The following is a 14,161-nucleotide window of genomic DNA, read 5'->3' as shown; positions in this document are numbered from 1 at the left end:
GGTTGAAGTCTCCAGGACTCTAAAAATATCCAAATCTTATTTTGTGATATCATCTACTGTTAAATTCTGCTCCGTACTTCTAAAATCTTTATTTTAATGCTGTATTGAGGATTTGTTCTGTTCTGTGTATTGTGTTGTATTGACCCCCTTCTTTTTGACACCCACTGCACGCCCAACCTACCGGGAAAGGGGTCTCTCTTTGAACTGCCTTTCCCGAGGTTTTTTCCATTTTTCCCTACAAGGTTTTTTGGGAGTTTTTCTTGTCTTCTCAGAGAGTCAAGGCTGGGGGGCTGTCAAGAGGCAGGGCCTGTTAAAGCCCATTGCGCCACTTCCTGTGTGATTTTGGGCTACGCAAAAATAAACTGCATTGTATTGTATTGTAAAATGACTTTCCTGTGCAATGCGGGGTCCTGCAGCTACTCAACTATAATTCTCCTCAGAGGGGCTCTTCCAAATAGACCTGGAGGTTACAGTTGAGTCTTTATAGTCTTCAGAGCACCAGGCCAAGTTCCCTCTGGTGTCACTGAAGATCCTCTGCAACTCTTTAAGGGCTTTAAGATCATCTTATTTAGGCTTCAAACACAACGACTGGCTGGCCCAGCACTGACTCAGCTGTGGAATGGTCAGTAGGGGGCGCAGCTTGATGGCTCGAGGTCTCCAGGACACTGAACAAGTCCAAATTCTCTTATGTGAAATCATCTACTCTCGCATTTCTGCTCTGTTCTTGTAAAGTTGTATTGTATTGAGGATTACTTCAACAACAACAACAACATTTATTTCTATAGCACATTTTCATACAAAAAGTAGCTCAAAGTGCTTTACATAATGAAGAAAAGAAAAATAAAAGACAAAATAAGATATTAAAATAAGACAACATTAATTAACATAGAATAAGAGTAAGGTCCAATGGCCAGGGTGGACAGAAAAAAAAAAAAACACCAGACGGCTGGAGAAAAAAATAAAATCTGCAGGGATTCCAGACCATGAGACCGCTCAGTCCCCTCTGGGCAACTTGTGTTCTGTTCTGTGTATTGTGTTGTATTTACCCCCTTTCTTGACACCCACTGTATGCCTTGATAGGGGGGTCTCTCTCTGAATTGCCTTTCCCAAGATTTCTTCCATTTTTTTCCCTACAAGGTTTTTGGGGGTTTCTTAGAGAATCAAGGCTGGAGGGGGCTGTCAAAAGGCAGGGCCTGTTAAAGCCCATTGCGACACTTCTTGTGTGATTTTGGGCTGTACAAAAATGAACTGTATTGTATTGTATTGTACAGGGAGCCCACAAAAACACTCAAAATCAAAACTAATTGGAATACGACAGCAAATACATTAACTCAGAACTTTTCTTCTTTTCCACAACTTACTGAGGTAGGCGAGTACCTTTTTCAACAAGATGGGGCACCACTGCAGTGGCATCTCGCTGTCCATAATTTTCTCAACGACTGCCTACAAAAACAGATGGATTGGTCGCACTGGACAAAATGACCAGGTGTACCTCAAGTGGACCCCCGAGATCACTGGACATTACTGTCTGTGACTTTTTCCTTTGGGGTTACGTGAAAGACAGAGTGTACGTACCTCCACTACCCACAATTCTGGATGATCTGCAGGAACGCTTCACTGAAGCTATAAACGCGATCACGGCGGATATGCTTCGGAGAGTCTGGGCCGAGCTTGATTATCACATTGATGTTTGCCGAGTAACTGGTGGGGTGCACATCGAGTGTATGTAATCAACAGATACCATATGAAACTTTATGAAACTGTAGCCTCAAAGGTCAATGTCAATGTTAAATTTAATTATATAGCACATTTAAAACAGCATAGGAATGCTGTGGCCAAAGTGCTTTACAATAATAGAATAAAAGAAAAACATATAATTAACATGAATAACATAAATAGAAATAAAATAGATGAACATAAATAAAATAAATAATAAATAGAAGTAATGTTACATAATCACAATGAGGAAACCATCAGTATTACTGAAGGTCACGGAATGCAAGTCAATAGAAATGAGTCTTTAATCTCGTATTGAACAGTTCAGTTGTCGACGACTCCTTTATGTGACGAGGTAAAGAGGTCCACAGGCGAGGAGCAGCAGCTGTAAAAGTCCTGTCTGTCCCCCTTAGTTTTACAACAAGAGACAACTGACCAGAAGATCTAAGCACTCTGGATGGCTGGTGTAAAGCACACAGTTCAGATAAATAGGCAGGAGCGAGCCCATGTAAAGATTTAAAAACTAGCAGCAAGATTTTAAAATCAATTCTAAAACTGACAGACAGCCAGTGTAAAGAAGCTAATAGTGGAGAAACAGAGTCAGACTTTCTTGCTCCAACCAGAATGGCGAGCGGCAACATTCTGGACCAACTGTAACCTGCGAATCAGGGATCTGCTAACCCCAGCATACAGCGAGTTGCAGTAATCGAGGCGAGAGAAGATAAAAGCAGGAGTAGCTTTCTCAAGATCCCTAGAAGATAAAGAAGGCTTGATCTTACATGGAAAAAGCAACTCATGACTACAAAATTAACTTGTTTCTCAAAAGAGAGGTTACTGTCAAAGATAACACCAAGATTTCGAACTTGAGGTTTGCAAAAGACAGAGAAAGAGCCGAGAAGTGCAAGACCAATTTGGGCTTTGGGTGATGGACCCGCTATGAGCACCTCTGTTTTATTTTTAAATAAATCAATACATTTTGATTTTGTACCATTTAAAAGTAGGGAGTGTTTTTGTGAGCACCCTGTATTTTATTGTATTGTCAGTCAGTCAGTCAGTCATTGTCCAACCCGCTATATCCTAACACAGGGTCACGGGGGTCTGCTGGAGCCAATCCCAGCCAACACAGGGCGCAATGCAGGAAACAAACCCCAGGGAAGGCACCAGCCCACTGCAGGGCACACACACACACACACCAAGCACACATTAGGATCACCAATGTACCTAACCTGCATGTCTTTGGACTGTGGGAGGAAACCCACACAGACATGGGGAGAACATGCAAACACCACGCAGGGAGAACCCAGGAAGCGAACCCGGGTCTCCTAACTGCGAGGCAGTATTGTATTGTATTGTATTGTATTGTATTGTATTGTATTGTATTGTATTGTGAGCAGTAGGAGGAAAACAAGCAAGATGGCGCTACTTCTCCTGACTGTCATGCTTAAGCCAAGGTTACGTTTATATTCTTTTTCTTTGCCTTTTCTCTCCATTTTTCAATATGGGTCATTTAATTATTTCTGTTATTAGTGTCCTTTTCATTTCTCCTTTAGTCACTTTTTTTTTGTTATGTTTCGAATTACTGATGTTCTGTTTCTTTAAATGTTATTATGCTCCTTATGTCTTGTGAGTTGACCACCCTTTGCATCATTGTGACAGGATCAGTTCCGGCCTTTAAAAAAAAAAAAAATACCACAGGGTTCATTAAACCCATTTGTTGGGTTTTATTCGGGTTTTTGACATTTATTTGGTTTACTCTGCCTTTTGATGATTTTTATTCAGCTCCCACTTTACGGTTGGTCTGCTTAGGGACTGGCTTTTGGCAACTCTTTTGAACTTTTTGTGTATTTTTCTATTTTGTGTTAATTAAACTTTTTTTTTTATAATCTCAATGCACAGTTTTGCCATCTTTGAAAATTCAGTTTTTAGAGACCCTGAATTGCTGTCGCATTTCATTTCTGGGGGGCAGAGGGCAAAGGGGGGGTGATGGCGGGGGCTCACAGGTTATAGCAATGTCAGTCATTACCCAACCTGCCATATCCTAACACAGAAGCCAATCCCAGTCAGCACAGGGCACAAGGCAGGAACAAATCCCCATGCCAGCCTACTGCAGGGCACACAAACATGAAGCACAATTGAGGATCACCAATGCACTTAACCTGCATGTCTTTGGACTGTGGGAGGAAACCCACACAGGGGGAGAACATGCAAACACCACGCAGGGAGGACCCTGGAAGCAAACAGCGGTCTCCTAACTCCAAGGCGGCAGCGCTACCCACTGCGCCACTATGCCTCCCATTTATAGCAAAGTGAACTGGTATAAAAATAAGCAATTTTAATGTTCAGAATGAATAATTCTGAATCGTCCTTTAATTAATATATAAAATAAGAGAATGGACTGAAAAATAGAACTTAAAATGTGAACTGTGTGAGCAAACACTGAAAAACCAGCCAGCAATTAGAAAACCTGCACCTTTTGCTCTTATTTGAACAAAACCTCCTTGGACTTTTTAAACTCTGGACTCTTTTATCCCATGTTCAAAACACACTGTGTATATTTTTAAAGGACTGCTATAGACTGATCTTAATCTATTAGACCCAGGGAAATTAGGACCAGAATGAAAAAATAGCCCGAGAAAGGCAAACACTGATCGATTATTCTCATAATCTTTGTTAATTCAAAGTGAAGCATACTGGGCAGGTCAGGAGGGAAGGACGGAAGGCAGGCAGAGCACAGCAGAGCAGGAGCGAGAAGAGCACAAAGAAATTGACAAAGGCCTCTGCTTACTGAACATCAACCTGAGGCAACTCTGCACACAGAGTTTAAAAGATTCATCCTCCATCACCAAAATGACTCTTCCTAGAGTTGGCAATCCGTTACGGTATGCAGGGCATAAATTAAGGCACTTGCACCTAAAATAGTATAAAAGGAACCAGAATAGGTAGGTAGGTAGGTAGGAAGGAAAGAATGAAAGATAGATAGATAGATAGATAGATAGATAGATAGATAGATAGATAAATGTGAAAGGCACTATATAATAGATAGATAGATAGATAGATAGATAGATAGATAGATAGATAGATAGATAGATAGATACTTTATTAATCCCAAGGGGAAATTCACATAATTATATAAATAATAATGGTGGTGTTGGATGGGCCGAAACATAATGTCCCACCCAGAGTTGTTCTATTAGATTGAGGTCAGGCAAGTCAGCAGGGGGTGCCAGTCAGTGATATTAAGTCCTTCATCCTCCAGGAACTGCCTGCATCCTCTCGCCACATGAGGCCGGGCATTATCGTGCACCACGAGGAACCCAGGAGCCACTGCACCAGCATAGGGTCCAAGGATTTCATCCCAATACCTAATGACAGTCAAGGTGCCATTGTCTACCCTGTAGAGGTTTGTGCGTCCCTCCATGGATATGCCTCACCAGACCATCACTGACCCCCCCCACCAAACTGGTCATGCTGAGCGATGTTACAGCATAACATTTCCTGAATTTTTGAATTTACTGATGAAAATTTAATTCATAAAGTTGTTTTTACTGAAGCTTTACAGTAAATGTGTAAGTTTAAAAAGTATTTGCTTGTTAATTTCAAAGCCAATCAAAACAAAATCATTTTACTCAAGGAATAACTATAACACAACATGAAACATAATTTACTTTCAAATTATTGTTATTATGTTTTTTAATATGGTTAATTGCTCGTTGTAATGTAAAATAGCTAGTTCTATTATGCATAAGTAACAATAAAAATCTGTCTAAATTGTACATTCGCATCCCCATACGCGAGCGGCAGAACTGCAAAGAGGGTAGTGCGTAGCGCAGGCCCGGGGGTTGGCAAGCGAAGCGAGCAGGGGGCAAAGCCCACTAGGCTTCTTTATAAATATTTTTTGTTGCTTTCTAAAAACAAAGCAGTATTTAAATGGTTTTATTCTCTTATTTAGCATTATGGACTTACCTTGAGACTTTATTGTTAAAGCTGACCATAGTCCTCTATTTCCAGGGTATGACCCCTTCACTTTCTGCACACTTTATTGAGCTGAAGATTATTATGGGCGACCAGCAGCCTTACCCAGCTGGGATGCCCATGAGATGGAAGGACTGGGATAGAGAACATGCACAGGGCATTATCTCCCCCAGAGCACTAGGTGGCAGCAAACAATAGGGTTTCAGCAGTGCCTCGGATGCCAACAAGGCAGCATTCAGTTCTTTGACTCAGCACTGTTGGGTCCTATGGGTGCAACCAGTGGGGGCTGCAGGGACTTTTGGAGTCCTATTTCATAGGGTTTACTTCTCACCTGGAAGTGCCTTCAGACCACAAATACAGAAGACTGGAAGTACTCCAAGGGTGGGAGATAAAAGGGGGCTGATGGAAGATGAGTCAGGTGGAAGGTGGACGAAGGTTGCAGCAGCGTCCTCAAGCTCATGCGTCACGTCAAGTATATCCCGGGACTAGGAATTTTAACTCACTTGTATTTTGCTCTGAGCTCTTCACTAGTGATTTTCATCTTAAGGGTGAATCACATACTCAAGAACATCCATGGAAATTAAGGGGAAGTGTTTTTAAAACTGAGTTCAGGAAGGACTTCTTTTTGTCAAGAGCTGCGGGACTCTGGAGGCTGTGGTGCTCTGGAAGAAACTACCGAGATGTGGAGTTGAAGCAGAAACCTTGACAACCTTTAAGAAGAATCTGGATGAGCTACGGAGACAGCTTAGCTACTGTATTAGCTAAACAACGTGGCTGATGGACTGAATGGCCTCCTCCTGTTTGTCACATTTCTTATGATGTCCAGTTTTCTATTCTTGCCCTGAAACATTTGTTCCCAGACTGATGTTTACTCAATGAAGTTGATCTCTTTTTTTTAGTGGCTTTCGATAAAAGCATCTGTTAAGTGAACAAATAAAAATGTAAACACAAGTGATTTTTAGGGGTTCCAAAAAATGATTTTGGTGTTCAACCAAGGTGACACATTTTAGACAAATGCCTCAATTGTTGGTGCCACCGACTGCTGCACCCTCCACGTGGTCCTGTCAATGCCTAGACAAATAACATAAGCTATTGATGCCACGGCTCGCGACACAGCCCGGCAATCTAATGTGTCCTAGACAAATGTATATGCCACAGACTGGCGCGGCATTAAAATGATGTGCCCTAGACAAATACATAAATCATGTATGCTATAGACGTCTACAGTGTCCAAGGAAGCCTAGCAAGGTGACTTGTCTGAGACAAACCTTCTATGCCACAGGCTGGTGCAGAACCTATGACGCTATACCAATGGTAAAGTCTCCTAGTCCAATACATAAACCACGTAAGGCTTCTGGTCAGTACTCTGGCTATACAATGATGACCAGCTGTACTAATTTAGAGCGATGTATAAACCACCATTGTAACATGTTGTTTATCACACAAACCACTTAAGTTGTAGGCACTGGCAGAATCCATGGGTCCCAGCAAGGTAGTCTACACAGTACCTTCAGAAAGTATTGAGACCCCCTTCCTTCATATTCTTCACACTTAGACATGTTGCTTGTGCTAAGATCACTTAACACTATCCCTGATAGTGACACTGAATCCCTGAAGCCTACGAAAAAACTTGTAATCCCAACCCACCTTAAATCTCTCCACACCTCTCCATCAGTGTCTTATATATCCTCAAATAAAAGCGCACGTGTTTATTTGATATTTGGACTAAAGTCTTCACACATCATACACTTCATGTCATTATTAGTGTAACATGGAAAAAGTTTCTGCTTTAGGTATGAGCTCAGCATTTCTTGCCTGTCATTTCCTTTCGTCCTACATTTACCCAGATCTTTGTAGACACGGAACACACATGAAATGCATGTATTCCAAATAACGCTATGCTGTATTATTTACCCTATATATATATATAACTCCAGGAACCTCACACACAGATAAGGAGCCTTGGCTTGAGTTGGGAGAAACTTTTTGCCTGAGCTGAGCTCCGTCAAGGCAGGGGATGGGACAGTAGGCTGCTTGCTGCTTGTGCTGAATGATGCATTTACAAAACAAAAGACGCTGATGGAGAGGTGCCAAGGGATTTAAGGTGGGCCGGGATTACAAGTTTTTTTGTAGGCTTCAGGGATTCTAGCGTTAAATTCATTTTTTTCTCATCAAACAAAACTCAACAGCCCAGATTGATAAAGTGAAAACAGGTGTTATAGACATTTTTGCAAATTAAATTAAAAATTAAAAAAATGAAATATCAAATTGATACAATTATTCAGGCCCTTTACTCATTACTTCACATGGAGCCCATTTGGAGACTTTTCTGGGTTTGACTTGACAAGCTGGATTTGTGGATTTTCTGCCATTCTTCTCTGCAGAGCCTTCCAGTCTCTTATCAGGATGGATGGAGACCAGTGGTAGACAGAAACTTTCAGGTCCCTCCATAGATGATTTCAGGCTCTGGCTGGGCCACTCAAGGACATTCCCATAGTTGTCCCTAAGCCAGTATTTTGTTGTCTTTGCTTTGTGCTTATGATCATCGTCCTGCTAGAAGGTAAACTCTCTGCCCAGTCTGAGGACCAGAGTGCTCTTGAGCAGGTTTTCATGACAGTACTTTGGTCCCTTCAGCTTTCCCTCAACCCTGATGCTACCACCACCACCATACTTCACTGTTGGAATGCCATAGCACAGGTGATTAATGTTTCTGACACTTACTTACTGTAGAATTGAGGACAGATATTTCAGTTCTGATTCCATCAGACCAGAGAATCTTGTTTCTTATACTCCAGGAGTCCTTTAGATGCCTTTTTGAAAACTCCAGATGGGCTTTCATGTGTTGTCAGGCATTCAGGGGCAACTGGGCAACAGACAACTCTGCGAAAAGACAATTCTGTGACAGAGAACTCGGCGAAAAGACAACTCAGCAAAAGACAATTTGACGAAAAGACAACTCGGCGACATCCTTTACCAGTTAGGTAATAATTAGATTCAAAGAGATTTTTTAATGATATTTAATTGACAACATAGGGCGGCGGAAAATCCACAGAATCAGCTGCTCTATGAGAGTCCCAATAAGTCGAGAGTAAAGATATTCCTTAAGCCGTACTCACAGGTCACCTTTTATATTCTAAATATCGTTATCATACAATTACAATCAATACAATTTATATACAGGATTGGCAAATTTGATTGCAGAAGATAATGTAAGATAGAGTTTGTTCCATCTGCATAATAAAGTTAATTCGTAAATTATATAAATTTGTTTTCAACATTTTAAATCACGTTGTCATTTAAATATCATTAAAAAATGTCTTTGAACCTAACTATTACCTATCTGGTAAAGGATGTCGCCGAGTTGTACTTCGCCAAGTTGTTTCTTCGCTGAATTGTCTTTCACCGACTTTTCTTTCCGGTAGGTTGTCTTTCGCCGAGTTGTCTTTTAGCCAAGTTGACTGTCGCCCAGTTGCCACCGAACCGTTGTCAGGCCACTCTTCTATAAATCCCAGATTAATGGAGGGTTTAAATGGTGGTTGTCCTTCTGGAAGCTTCCTTTATCTCCACACACATTCTCTGGAGCTCAGTCGGAGTGACCATCAGGTTCTTGGTCACCTCTCTTACCAAGGCTCTTCTCCAACAATTGCACAGTTTGTCCAGGCGCCCAGCTCTATGAAGAGTCATGGTTAAATCAAACTTCTTCTATTTAAGGATTAGAGAGGCCACTGTGTTGTTGGGAACCTTTCATGTTACAGATATTTTGTGTAGCCTTCCTGAGATCTGTGCCTCACCATAATCTTGTCTTTAAGATCTGCAGGTAAATTCTTCAAACTCATGGCTTGGTTTTTGCTCAGCCATCAGACATTCTAAAAAAAGGTGTACACCTCTAATAATCAGTCCAAGCAACTGAATTGACCACAGGTGGGCTCCAAACATATCAATGACAATCAATAGAATGAGAAGAACCTGAGACAAGATTCAAGTGTCACGGCATAGGGCCTGAATACTTACGTCAATGGGATAGTGCAGTTTTTTACTTTTAATAAATTTTCAAATAGTTCTATAATCCATGATTTTGCTTTGTCATTCTCAGGTACTGAGTGTTCCAAGATGGTCTGCCAGAAGTTCAAACCAAGAAAGGGGATTCAAGTGACTTTGAAAATGGCACTGTTGTTGGTACCAGGCAGGCTGGACTAAGTATTTCAGAAAAATCTACTGCGATTTTCACTCACAACCATCTCAGGGAATCTTCTGAAAAAGGGAAAATATCAGAGGGAATGGCCAGACTGGTTCGAGCTGATAGAAAGGCAACAGCAACTCAAATGACCACTCGCTACAAGCAAGGTATGCAGAAGAGCATCTGTGAATGCACAACATGTCAAATCTTGAAGCTAATGGGGAGTTACAGCAGCAGGAGACCACACCAGGTGGTGCCACTCATGTCAGCTGAGAACAGGCAACTGAGGCTACATTTCACACAGGCTCACCAAAACTGGACAACAGAAGATTGAAAAAACATTACTTTGTCCAATGATTCTCGATTTCTGCTGAGACATTTGGACGGCACAGTCAGAATTTGGCATCAACAACATAAAAGCATTGATCCATCCTGCCTTGAATAAAAGGTTCAGGCTGGTACTGGTGGTATAATGGTGTAGGGGGTATTACCTTGGCACTTCAGTACCATTTAAGCATTGTTTAAATACCACAGCCTACCTGCGTATTGTTGCTGACCATGGCCATCCCTTTATGACCACAGTGTACCAATCTTCTGATGGCTCCTTTGGCAGAGCTCTTCTCCTGGAAAGCCTTCAGAGGACCATTGAGTCTTTATATTCATCCTGTTCTTGGATGGGCCAGAAAATCAGCACCTCCAAGACACTGACCCTTCACCCTTCAGACTGCCTTCTAGCACACAGATCATCTAGTGGACATCAAGATTGGCAACAAGACACTCGGGAACACATAATCCTTCTCTTACTTTGGGAGTGTAATATCTAGTAATGCCTCTGTGACTGAAGAAATTGGGAACCGCCTTTGACTAGGCTCCTCTGAATTCGGCTGCTTTCGCAAGAGTGTCTTCTGTAACTGAAACCTCTGCCTGGCAACTAAGGTTGTGGTATATCATGCGGTATGTATATCAACACACCTTTATCGATTTAAGTCCTGGACTCCCTACCGCAAGCAAATCCATACTCTAGAAGTGTTGCACATCTGCTGCCTCCAGACGATCCTGGGCATCATTTGAGAAAACAGGATTCCACACATTAAAATTCTGGAACGCTACTAATCAAAAGCATTGAGGTCATGCTGCTCAACCATGTCCTCCACTGGACCGGCCACATTATCTTAAAGGATTAGTCTTGGTTTTCCCAGATCGTCCTGCAAGGTGAGCTCACTGAAGGATCCCGACCTCAAGGTGGACCGAAGAAACGCTGGAAGGGCCACTTGAAACATTCTCTCAAAGCCTGCCCCATTTTACACATAGGCTTCTTGAGAAACTTACTGAGGACCGCACGCTTCGGAGACGGACAATAAATGAAGGAGTCCATCACTTTGAATAACAACAGACACATCAACAAGAACAGAAGAAAATGGCAAGACATCACCAACGAAACCACCTGGGGGACAATTTCCTTGCCCATCGTGCCCCAGGGTTCTGCCTTTCCCGAATTGGCCTGCTCTCCCACCAGCACACACAGGAGGGGCAGTGATGGAGATGGACAAATGGCTGGACAGAGTCATTGGATCGACAGACAGCCAAGATTATTGACTCTCATGGCCCATATTCAGTTTTTCAGCAATTTGTGCTACTGTAGCTCTTCTGTGGGAAAAGACCAGAAGGTTAGTCTTTGCTTCTCATACACATCAATAAGCCTTGGGCTTCCATTACCCTGTTCACTGGTTGTCCTTCTTTAGCCCACTTTTGTTAGGTTCTAAATACTGCATACTAGGAACACCCCACCTGGCATTTCGAGATGCTCTGACCCAGTTGTGTAATAGCCATCACAATCTGATTCTTGTCAAAGCCACCCAGATCCTTAGGTGTGTCCACTTTGTCCTGATTCTAACACATCACCTTCAAGAACTGACTGTTTCCTTGCTGCCCAACATAGCCCACCCCTTCACGGGAGCTACTGTAACAAGATAATCAATGGGATTCACTTCACCTGGCAGTGGTTTTAATGTTGCAGCTGATCGGTGTATACATGTGTCAATGAGGAGCCTTGGGCGACCATGATCCTGTCACAGGTTCACTAGTTGTCCTTCCTTGGACCACTTTTGGTAGATACTAACCACCGCATACTGGGAACACTCCACAAGACCCACCATTCTGGAGACCCAGGTCGTTTTGCCGGCATCACAATCTGGCCCTTGTCGAAGTCGCTCAGATCCTTTCGCTGGCCCATTTTTCCTGCTTCCTACACAACACCTTCAAGAACTGACTGTTCCCTTGCTGCCTAACGCATCCCACCCTTTAACAGGCACCACTGTAACAAGATAATCAATGGGATTCACTTCACCTGTTAGTGGTTTTAATGTTGTGGCTGATCGGTGTACACCTTGAACTCTTTGTCACGTTCCTCAAACCATATCGGAGCACTCCGACTCATCTGCAGCTATGCACTGTGTGTCCCGACGTGTTTTCCCTCATGGCCAACTTTAAGATTTTCAGCAATTTGTGCCACAGTAGCTCTTCTATGGGATCGGACGAGATGGGCTAGCCTTCACTCCCCACACGTGTCAGTGAGGAACCTTGAGCGACCATGATCCTGTCACAGGTTCACTAGTTGTCCTTCCTTGGACCACTTTTGGTAGGTACTAACCACTGCATACTGGGAACAATCCACAAGACCTGCCATTTTGGAGACCCGGTCGTCTTGCCGCCATCACAATCTGGCCCTTGTTGAAGTTGCTCAGATTCTTTAGCTGCCCCATTTTTCTTGCTTTCTACGCATCACCTTCGAGAACTGAGAATTTGGTGCCCAACATACAGTTAGGTCCATAAATATTTGGACAGAGACAACTTTTCTCTAATTTTGCTTCTGTACATCACCACAATGAATTTTAAATGAAACAACTCAGATGCAGTTGAAGTGCAGACTTTCAGCTTTAATTCAGTGGGGTGAACAAAATGATTGCATAAAAATGTGAGGCAACTAAAGTATTTTTTAACACAATCCCTTCATTTCAGGGGCTCAAAAGTAATTGGACAATTGACTCAAAGGCTATTTCATGGGCAGGTGTGTTCAAGTCCATCGTTATGTCTTATCAGTTAAGGCCTGGTGTTGATTTGAGGTGTGGTGCTTGCATGTGGAAGATTTTGCTGTGAACGGACAACATGCGGTCAAAGGAGCTCTCCAAGCAGGTGAAAGAAGTCATCCTTAAGCTGCGAAAACAGAAAAAACCCATCACAGAAATTGCTACAATATTACGAGTGGCAAAATCTACAGTTTGGTACATCCTGAGAAAGAAAGCAAGCACTGGTGAACTCAGCAACGCAAAAAGACCTGGACGTCCATGGAAGACAACAGTGGTGGATGATTGCAGAATCATTTCCATGGTGAAGAGAAACCCCTTCACAACAGCCAACCAAGTGAACAACACTCTCCAGGGCTTGGTCGGCGTATCGATATCCAAGTCTACCATAAAGAGAAGACTGCATGAAAGTAAATACAGAGGGTGCACTGCAAGGTGCAAGCCACTCATAAGCCTCAAGAATAGAAAGGCTAGATTGGACTTTGCTAAAGAACATCTAAAAAAGCCAGCACAGTTCTGGAAAAACATTCTTTGGACAGATGAAACCAAGATCAACCTCTACCAGAATGATGGCAAGAAAAAAGTATGGAGAAGGAGTGGAACAGCTCATTATCCAAAGCATAACACATCATCTGTAAAACACGGTGGAGTCAGGCAGTGTGATGGCTGCCAGTGGCACTGGGACACTAGTGTCTATTGATGATGTGACACAGGACAGAAGCAGCCGAATGAATTCTGAGGTGTTCAGAGACATACTGTCTGCTCAAATACAGCTAAATGACGTCAAATTGATTGGGCGGCGTTTCATGATACAGATGGACAATGACCCAAAACATACAGCCAAAGCAAACCAGGAGTTTATTAAAGCAAAGAAGTGGAAAATTCTTGAATGGCCAAGTCAGTCACCTGATCTTAACCCAATTGAGCAGGCATTTCACTTGTTGAAGACTAAACTTTGGACAGAAAGGCCCACAAACAAACAGCAACTGAGAGTAAAGGTCTGGCAGAGCATTAAAAAGGAGGAAACCCAGCATCTGGTGATGTCCAGGAGCTCAAGACTTCAGGCTGTCATTGCCAGCAAAGGGTTTTCAACCAAGAATTAGAAATAAACATTTTATTTCCAGTTATTTAACTTGTCCAATTACCTTTGAGCCCCTGAAATGAAGGGGTTGTGTTCAAAAAATACTTTAGTTGCCTCATATTTTTATGCAAT

This window comes from Polypterus senegalus, chromosome 13, assembly GCF_016835505.1.
Source record: "Polypterus senegalus isolate Bchr_013 chromosome 13, ASM1683550v1, whole genome shotgun sequence".
NCBI lineage: Eukaryota > Metazoa > Chordata > Cladistia > Polypteriformes > Polypteridae > Polypterus > Polypterus senegalus.
The sequence above is the reverse complement of the archived record's forward strand: the minus strand, read 5'-3'. Positions refer to the sequence as shown.